This window comes from Pseudorca crassidens, chromosome 1 (assembly GCF_039906515.1).
Source record: "Pseudorca crassidens isolate mPseCra1 chromosome 1, mPseCra1.hap1, whole genome shotgun sequence".
Lineage (NCBI taxonomy): Eukaryota > Metazoa > Chordata > Mammalia > Artiodactyla > Delphinidae > Pseudorca > Pseudorca crassidens.
This window is the reverse complement of record NC_090296.1, coordinates 118,920,076-118,928,655: the sequence shown is the minus strand read 5'-3', so window position 1 is coordinate 118,928,655 and position 8,580 is coordinate 118,920,076. Positions and strand designations below refer to the sequence as shown.

General features: G+C 49.1%; 1 protein-coding gene across 3 annotated transcripts in view; it reads right to left on the bottom strand.

Moving 5' to 3' along the window:
- THSD4 (thrombospondin type 1 domain containing 4) overlaps positions 1–8,580 on the bottom strand; it is a 571,466-nt gene that overhangs the window by 500,453 nt on the left and 62,433 nt on the right. The gene's annotated exons all lie outside the window — the stretch shown is intronic.

The following is an 8,580-nucleotide window of genomic DNA, read 5'->3' as shown; positions in this document are numbered from 1 at the left end:
AAAGGCTGTATTGTGCATGACTGTGAACGTGCGTGTGCGTGTGTGTGCAAATATTCACACTCTTCTAGTGGGACATTTTGGGGGAGACATTTGAGAAGCCCCAAACCGTACTGGCCACCACCCAAAAGTACTGGAGTTGAAATGATTTAGCAAAGAGAAAAGTAATAGAGGGATAACTGTCCTAAACAATGATCTTCAAGGTCACGAAGGATGGTGCTAGAGAGAGAAAGGTCAACAGACCTCAGCTAAAGTGGTTTAGGTTACAAGGCAAAAGCACAGACAAAAGAGACAAAAAGAGACTCCAAGGGTGTTCAAGGGTGGTCGCAAAGCTTCCTTCGCAGAGCAGTTCAAAATAAAACAGACTTGTCTTTCTGGGATGGCGTAGGTGTGGTCCTGCCTGAAAGAGAAAATCTCAGGAAATTATTTCCATCCCAAGAACGCTATGGTCTAGACCACCAGCGGCAGTCAAATTGGAAGCTCCCACCACTGTTTCTGGAATGGTAAAAAAAAAAAAAAAAAAAAAAAGGGTTCCTCTTAACAGTCTCTGGCTTGATCTGAAACTTCTGCCCCAGACATTCATAGAAAATGTCACCTGGTGCAGAGTCCTTGCTCAGGTGAGGAACAGAGCCCTCCAGCAGTGCCCATCCCATGGAGGTGGGCTCCTCCCGTGTGTTGGGGGAACCAGGATGTCTCCCTGACCCTGTGGATGTGAGTCATGTGGACAGCCCCGGAAGGGCCTCCTCTGCAGCACTTGTGTAGGCTTCCCCAAACATTTAAACTCTCCCTGGCTCTGAACCAAGAATCCCTCTCAGAGCCAACAGCGTACAGCCCATTAAAAACCCTGTGCAAATGCAAACACTCTCTCCATTAGACAAGGAAGAAACAAGAACCACGTTTTGGGACCATGCTAGCAGTTGTTGAAATCAGACCAGGGGCTAGAGTCCCTGAAGAGGAAATATCACTGTATTAAAAACCACAGCTATTTACAATGCTCACAGTCGATTATGTGGGAGACCAAAGGTGCCGTAGGAAGCGCTGGGAGGGCAGGCGGATCCTGCCACTTTCGGGGCAGTTCCAGTGCGGGGAAATCAGAGGCACCTTTGGATTGTCAAGCTGTTTGAGGCTTGAGACCCGACGTGTTTGAGGGTAAGAATACTACATTAGTATAAATTCATTTAATCCACACCCCAATCCTGGGAGATCAGCATCAACCTTTTATCCATAGGAGAGTCATTAATCTAATTGGTTAGAATCCCTTATGCTGCCTGGACCACATTTATTGGCAAGCAGAGGTACCACTTTGAAAGCCTCCATCCTCTGGCTCTTTCTTCCACAGCATGGGGTCCTCCACCTCTTTCTTTACAAGCTCTTGAGAGTGCTGTCACTGCTTTGGGCTCACAGACACAGAGGTTCTATGCAGGCCTCACATCTAAACTATATAATCCACTTATGCTTTGTCAGAACTCTGCACTGGGAGCCATTAGGCACTGACCCAGGTAAAGGCATTTTACTCACAAAATAACTTACTGTAAATTGGATATAATGGGGATGATTAAAAATGAGCACAGCCACCATCACACGGATGGTGGCCATGTGAGATTCCCGAGGGAAGCCAGCCAGGGGCGCGGGAGAAGCCAGCGCTGCCCCAGGTGGGCACGGCCCTGCTTGAGGTTTGCCAACAACACGGCGTCTCCTCCCTCTGAGGGAGGCGGCTGTAAAGGGAGCTGCACATCTTATTTCAATTTTGTGCTTTATTGATGATAACAATGGATCATGATAACAATGGACTACACATTTTACCAAAATATACTCTGCGACCACTAATAACCCTTTATTAATTCTTACAGAAAAAAAAAAATTATTCTTGCAAGTATGAAACTCTCAAACACTTAACCCTTTTGTTCCTTCGAAGCATGGCTTTGTGGACTTGATGTTTAGCACAAAACCCCTCAGGCAGATAACTAAGGCATCAGAACAGGACACACCATGCTCTGTCTCCCATCTGCTACTGTTGCCGGGGTCTCTCTCCCATGGGAATCCCACAGGCAGGAGTCAGGCCTTTCAGCATCTCTGGCCATAATACCGTTGGATGACATGACAAGCTCGCCAGGACCCAGTGCTGACATTCCACACAAGGTGATCTAAGTCACACGGCCAGCGAGAGGCAGAGCCAGGACACCAGTCCAGGATTTCTCATGCTCTCTCCACCACCCCTGCCCCCAGTCAACCTGCCACGCAAGGTCAGGGACTCTGCAGACCAGCCTGTCTGGGACAACAGGGACTCAGCAAACCACAGACCAATGTGAAGAGTGATGGGTTTCTGGCTGAAAGAACAGCCACAGAAATGAAGGAGGAGCGCGCTGGGCCCAGGAATGTGGAGGGAGCTGGGACATGCCCTTTGTTCCCCCCAAAATTCCCGACTGAAGGAGAAACGTGGGGAAAGCTCCAGAGACCTCTGAAATACTCATGGCTGCTGTTGTTTCTAGAACAATGGTTCTCAATCAGAGGCAATTCTGCCCACCAGGGGGACATTAGAGAGTACCTGGACCCATTTTTGGCTGTCACATTTGAGGGTGTGGGGGACACTACTTGTATCTAGTGGGTGGAGGCCAGAGGTGCTGCCAGCATGCTACAGTCCATGAGACAGTCATCTCCACCCTCTGCTCCCCAGGCACCTTCACAGTTATCTGGCCCAAAACGTCAGTGGTGCTGAGGATGAAAAACCCTGCTCGGGAGTAAGCCAGGGATACCCTGACACGACTCAGCCTTCCTCTTTGCAGAGTTCCATCTCTGGCCTGTGTAGAGCAAAAGAATCCGGACCCCAGAGCACCAGCACCGTGACTGAGAGGAGGAAGGGGGTGGGATACAAAGTGAGAGGGAGCAAAGGTCCAAAAAGAAAAGGTCCAAAGGGAATGGGAATGTGGGAGTGCACATGTGAGGGACCCCGAGATGTATCCCCGGCCCTGCCTCTAATATCTCGCGGCACCCGTGCAAAGAGCCTGGGTAGGTCAGTTTGGTTCTTGGTACCTGGCGAGTGGATGTTGGTATGCGTTAATTTTAAACAAGGTCACAAATAAAATGACACATCAGGGGATTTCCAGTGAATCTATTAATAGGGGAACTGCTTACGCCAGTTGATTAAAGTTGATACCACTGAGGTTCAATAGGGAAGATACCCAGACTGGAATCGGTCAATTGGAATGAAAAGGAGTGTTGCTCTGACCCATCAAATGGTTGAGGCAGGGCCCTTGGAACGATCGGGCTGTAAGTGAATTTTTATTTAAAGGCACCTGGGTCATCCGTCTCGGTGGACGGTGGTGTGCCCCTACCTGCATTGCCGAGAGATTTAACTCAACCTAGAGCCCACATATCCCAGCTGGCCTTCTCCGGTGCCAGGCATACCTGGCCAGGTAGAAGAGGGAGACTCTGCAAGGTTAGCAAGTTTCTTACCCTGGATGTGAGCATCCTTCTGACCCATTCTACCCTCCAGGCCCAAAGCTCCAGCTGTGACCCATTCCTCCAACCATCTGGGAAACTGAGGCAACAGTCAACTGCGGGGGAGGAGGGAGGAGAAGGGATGGGTGACCCCCGAAGGCCCTCCCAGCCTGACACGCAAAACTCTCCATGCCCTGGATATAGGCCCGGGGTGACTGACAGCAAAGAAAAGGGACAGAGCTGCCTACCAGGAAGAGCTGGCGAAGGAAGCAGTGTTTGGGCAGTGCAGCCTTCCTGTGCCAGCCTCACAGGGCACCTTGTTGGCCTTTCCTGTCCCTCTTTGATCTCCCCCTCCCCCAACATCCTCCAACTTCTAGGTCACACATGGATTCCTCCGGGAGCCCTTATCTTTGTGGCATCAATCCCCCGCCTCCAGCCTCTACACCCCAGTGTCCCAACAGTGCCAAACAGACGTAGAGCCATACCCCTAGCCCCCTCCCCACTTCCCAGTCCCCAGCGAGGCTGTGCTGGGGGCAGCAAGGCCCTCAAGCAGATAAACACAGAGACCTGCAGCCCTCGGGCCCCCAGAGGACAAAGGGCCAGTCCACTGGGCCCATGGTACATCCAGCTCATCTGTGCTGTCAACCTTCAGAGCCCTTGGGGATCCTCTCGTCTGCCACGGAGCACTCCATATGTTTCCCGGGGCGTGGCCAGTGAGAACACCACCAGCCAACAGAAGGGGGCTCTGTCTCTGTCTGAACTTGGGGAAGAAAAATGAAAGGGAGCTCTGTTGGAACATCTGGGCCAAAAAACACATTAAAGGACGGGAAGTTCTAGAAATAGGAGATTCTTTTCAGTCCTGAAAAGCCACATGAGGCAGCAGAAATCAGGCCTGATCGACTGAACAGCACAAACCACTGAAGAGAGGATGCCTTCCCAAGGCAGGCAGGCTTCCCTGAGTCTGGCAGGCAGACCCTCAGAAACTGCCCTTCATTCTCTTATTTGTCATTATGAGTTCCAAGCATGATCAAGCAAGCACACCATTAAGCTCCAGGTACTGGGTGAGTGTTGTACATGCATCAGTTCTGAATCCCAGAACAGTTCCCAGCAGCAATACTTGCTCGGGGGCACGCTCATTCTATAGACAAGGAAACGGAAGTTCAGAGAAGAGCAATCTTGCTAAGTGGAAGAGCCACGTTGCAACTCAGGTCCGTTTCAAGGTTTCCTGAGCCTGTCAAGAGCAGGGTCTTGCCTTTTTCTATTCTCTGCACCAAATACAAGGCCAGGCCTATGGAAGCCACTTGCTGAGTGCATGGTGAGTTGAACTGAGCCCTCCCGAGTTCAGGCAGGAGCATGCATCTTGCCTTCTCGGACATGTATGACACCTTGACAACTTACTTGGGACCACCTCCGTAGCTGGTTTCTGCCATGCACACCACGATGCCATGCTTCTTCCTCTTCCTGCTTCTCTGACAGCTACTTCCACTGCCATTCCTCATTCTAACTTCTTCCAGAATCTACCCCTAACATAGGAGGCTTTCTCCTTTCCATGTTCCTATTCATTCATGTTCCCAGTTTGTCTACAACATGAGTCAGAGAAGATGACTGACTTGCTACCTGGCATGTCTGCCGCTACCTTGATTGTCACATTCCTTTCTTTCTTTTTTTTAAAATTAATGGCTATAGTTATATAATATATCCTACTCCTGATTTGCCCCTCCCCCCTTCCCTCTCCCCTTTCGTAATCACTAGTTTGTTTTCTATGTCTCTGCAAGTCTGTTTCTTTTTTGCGTATACATTCATTTACGTTACGTTTTAGATTCCACATATAAGTGATATCATCAATTGTCACATTTCTGAAACTCATCACAATACCTTCTCGCCTCACCTGCTCACGATCACCTCCTCCTCATGACACTTGGTGTCGGGTGGCTGTACTGCCTCTCTCCCAATATCCGAGGCTACAAAATGGAACCGTTATTTTTCCCTGAGTCTCCTTTGCCCTTCGAACCTGGTCAGTTGTCAAGTCTTCTTAGTTCTTCCAGTCATGTCTTTCATCTGACCCTTCTTTTCAATTTGATTTTAACTCCCCTAATTTGAATCCCAAATTCATAATAAAAGCGCCTCACCTACTCCAGCCTGGGCTTTGAAAGGCAGTCCTGAGTTCAGATGCTGGCTCTGCCGTTTACAAACTCTGTGACTCTGGGTGGGCTATTCAATATGGATAAGTCTTAGTTCCCTCATTAGTTAAGTGTACTCACTCTGTCAGGTTGTTGCGTAAGATAGAAATCATATGCGTACAGAGCCTAGTACCTAGGGGATGCTCAATAATTGGTTGTTATTATTATTATTACCATGAGTTTCCCCGCCACCAGTGTCCCCCATCGCCCTCCACCCTACACACACTCCAGTTGACAAGAGACACGTCCTCCCTACCTGCCTCCATCTATTGGACTCTTCCCAATTCTGCCTTCCCAAACCCTCTGGATCCCAGCAGAGACGCTGCCCTTCACTGAACTCAATAATGCTCAGCTGTCTTTTTATCTTTTGCAGTAGAATACACATACCTAAAGATTTTAACATTTCTTGGCATCTCCCATGGACTGAGTACTGTTAGGTACATTCACAAACATTACTGCTTTTCCACCTTCTACAATGAAGTAATGCAATTCCTTGCACATAAAACTAGTCAATAAATATTTACTGATTGAAGAAAGCAGTGCCCCGTGAGAGCATGGAGGACGCATCCCACATGGTGAAGGGTGATAGACAGGGTTCCAGCCCCCTCCTGGGCTCCTGCATGCCGGGCTGTTTCGTTCCTCTTCCTGCGCCCCTGGAAGCCTCTAGCTCTCCCCAGAGCAGCATTTCCAGTTGGGAATCCAGGTGTAACAGCCCACCAGGTGACGACTAGCCACGGTTTCCATGCCTCTGCAGTGAAGCCACTGCAGCGGGTCTTAGGATCTCACAGTGCAAACGTGAGCACCCCGAAGTGGATGCCACAGGAGACCAGGAATGGCTGGCGTCCAGGAAGCAGAGGCACGCACAAGTTTTGAGACACTTAAAAGGGTACTAAAAAGCAGACGCAGCCTTGGACTGGTAGGATCGAACTGGGTTAGTGGGGCCTCTCCAAACAGGGCCTACATTCAGGGTCAAGCCTTGGTTTCAGCAAGAAAATGAGTGACAAACAGGAATGGGGCCCAGTAAGGCAACAGGCCACCCGGATGGAGTCATAGGGAAACTGTACCCTATGTTCCCTAAATTTATCCCCCAGGCCCAGAGTGTGGAAGCAGCAGACTGTTTCCAGACCCTTCCACGTGGCTGTTGGTGCTGAGGCCATGGGTGGGCTGTGCTTCTCAGTGGCAGGTGGCTGCTACTGCTGGAAGCTGGCTGGGGTTAAACCAGAGGAGGTGACTGCTACTCAGCGGCAAGAAAAGCAACTTGAGCTTGTGGAAAAGGGATGTGGGGATCACGTTTCATCATCCATTAAAGGGAAGAAAGAAACAGGACATAGACCTCGTATGTCCTTCATAGGTACCTTCACAGTACTTCAGGGTTCTTACCAACACCAGCAGCTATTCCTTTAGGTAACCCTGACTCTCTGACACTGGCCTAGAACCACTGGCCTAATCCAGGCGGCGGAAGAACCTAGAAATCCTAGAAGTCATGAATCATCAGAATTGTACCAATCGTACCTAGTTGTTTATTTCACTGTCGTGCTATATGTCATTCTGTTTCCCAGCATGCCACTATTATTCACATAATGCTGTATAAGACATGTCATGAGACGCCATCCCAAACACCGACTTGTGCCCGTTGGCAAGAGGCAAGATTTGAAGCAGAGGTGACCCCTTCTGACTGTGGACACCCAGTTCACCCCAGAAGGTACAGAGTAGGGAGCCCATTGGAGGGCTGCACTAATACAGCCAGCCCTCTGTATCATGAGCTCCTCAACTACTGCCTCAACCAACCTCGAATCAAAAATATCTGAAAAAAAAATCCAAGAAATTTCCAAAAAGCAAAACTTGAACTTGCCACCTGCCAGAAACTATTTACGTAGCATTTACATTGTATTTACAACTATTTATATAGCATTTACATTGTATTAGTTATAAGCAATCTAGAGATGATCTAAAGTATCCAGGAGGATGTGTATAGGTTATATGCAAACACTATGCCATTTTATATAAGGGACTTGAGCATCCGTGGGTTTTGGTATCCGAAGGGGTTCTGGAACCAATCCCCCGTGGATACCAGATACCAAAGATACCAAGGGACAACTGTGCTCAGATTCCCAACACCAGCCCCTGATCAAAAGCACGACCGGCAGTATGTCCCCCAGGAGTCCCGCCCATTCCGCTAGAAGTCATTTGTATTCCTGTGCAGTCAGCGGTTTGCAGCCAGGTTTGGCTGGGGAGGTCCCACTGCTCATTTCTCTCCTAAATTTCCCTGGTGTCCAGCCAAGTCTCCATTTTACTGAAACTTTAAAGACAAAAACGTATGAAGAAAAATGATTCCCACGAAGGATGGAAAATTAATCTAACAAGCGATTCCGGCTGTGCAGAGGACCAGAGGTGGACCAGGGCACCTTAGCAGAACAGCTCCTGGAGGTGGGATGGCCTCTCACAGCCTCATTTACATGGTGCAGCACAAGACGCTGTAATGGACAAGAGCAGAAGTCAAAATAATCAACTCAGACTTGAGGGACCACTGCATCCAAGGATGCAGCGCTGGGAACTCAGGACACGGAACTAAGTTTACGACACAGTCCTATCCACCAGGGTTTATAACCCATCCAGGAAAATAACACTGAAATACCTGAAAAGGAGTCCACAGCAGTTTCACATTAAAATGAACAAAAGGAATGTAAAACACAAGAGAGTACACCAAAAAAGGCTTTTGAAATTCAGAAGGTTTGAGGAAGCCAAAAAGACCAAGCTCCAGGAATGGCATTGCCCCTGGGGTATGTCACCAACGATTTGGACAAAAACCTAGAAGAGGGACAGAGTGATGAGACTTGGGAACCCAGGAGTAAACCGGTTCAAGTGGAGCTAACTCCTACATGGAAGGATGAAAGAAGAGAAGATTGCAAAGGCGGGCTAGGACAGATCTGGAAAAGCCTGTGCGCCAGTCCAAGGAGCTTAGTGT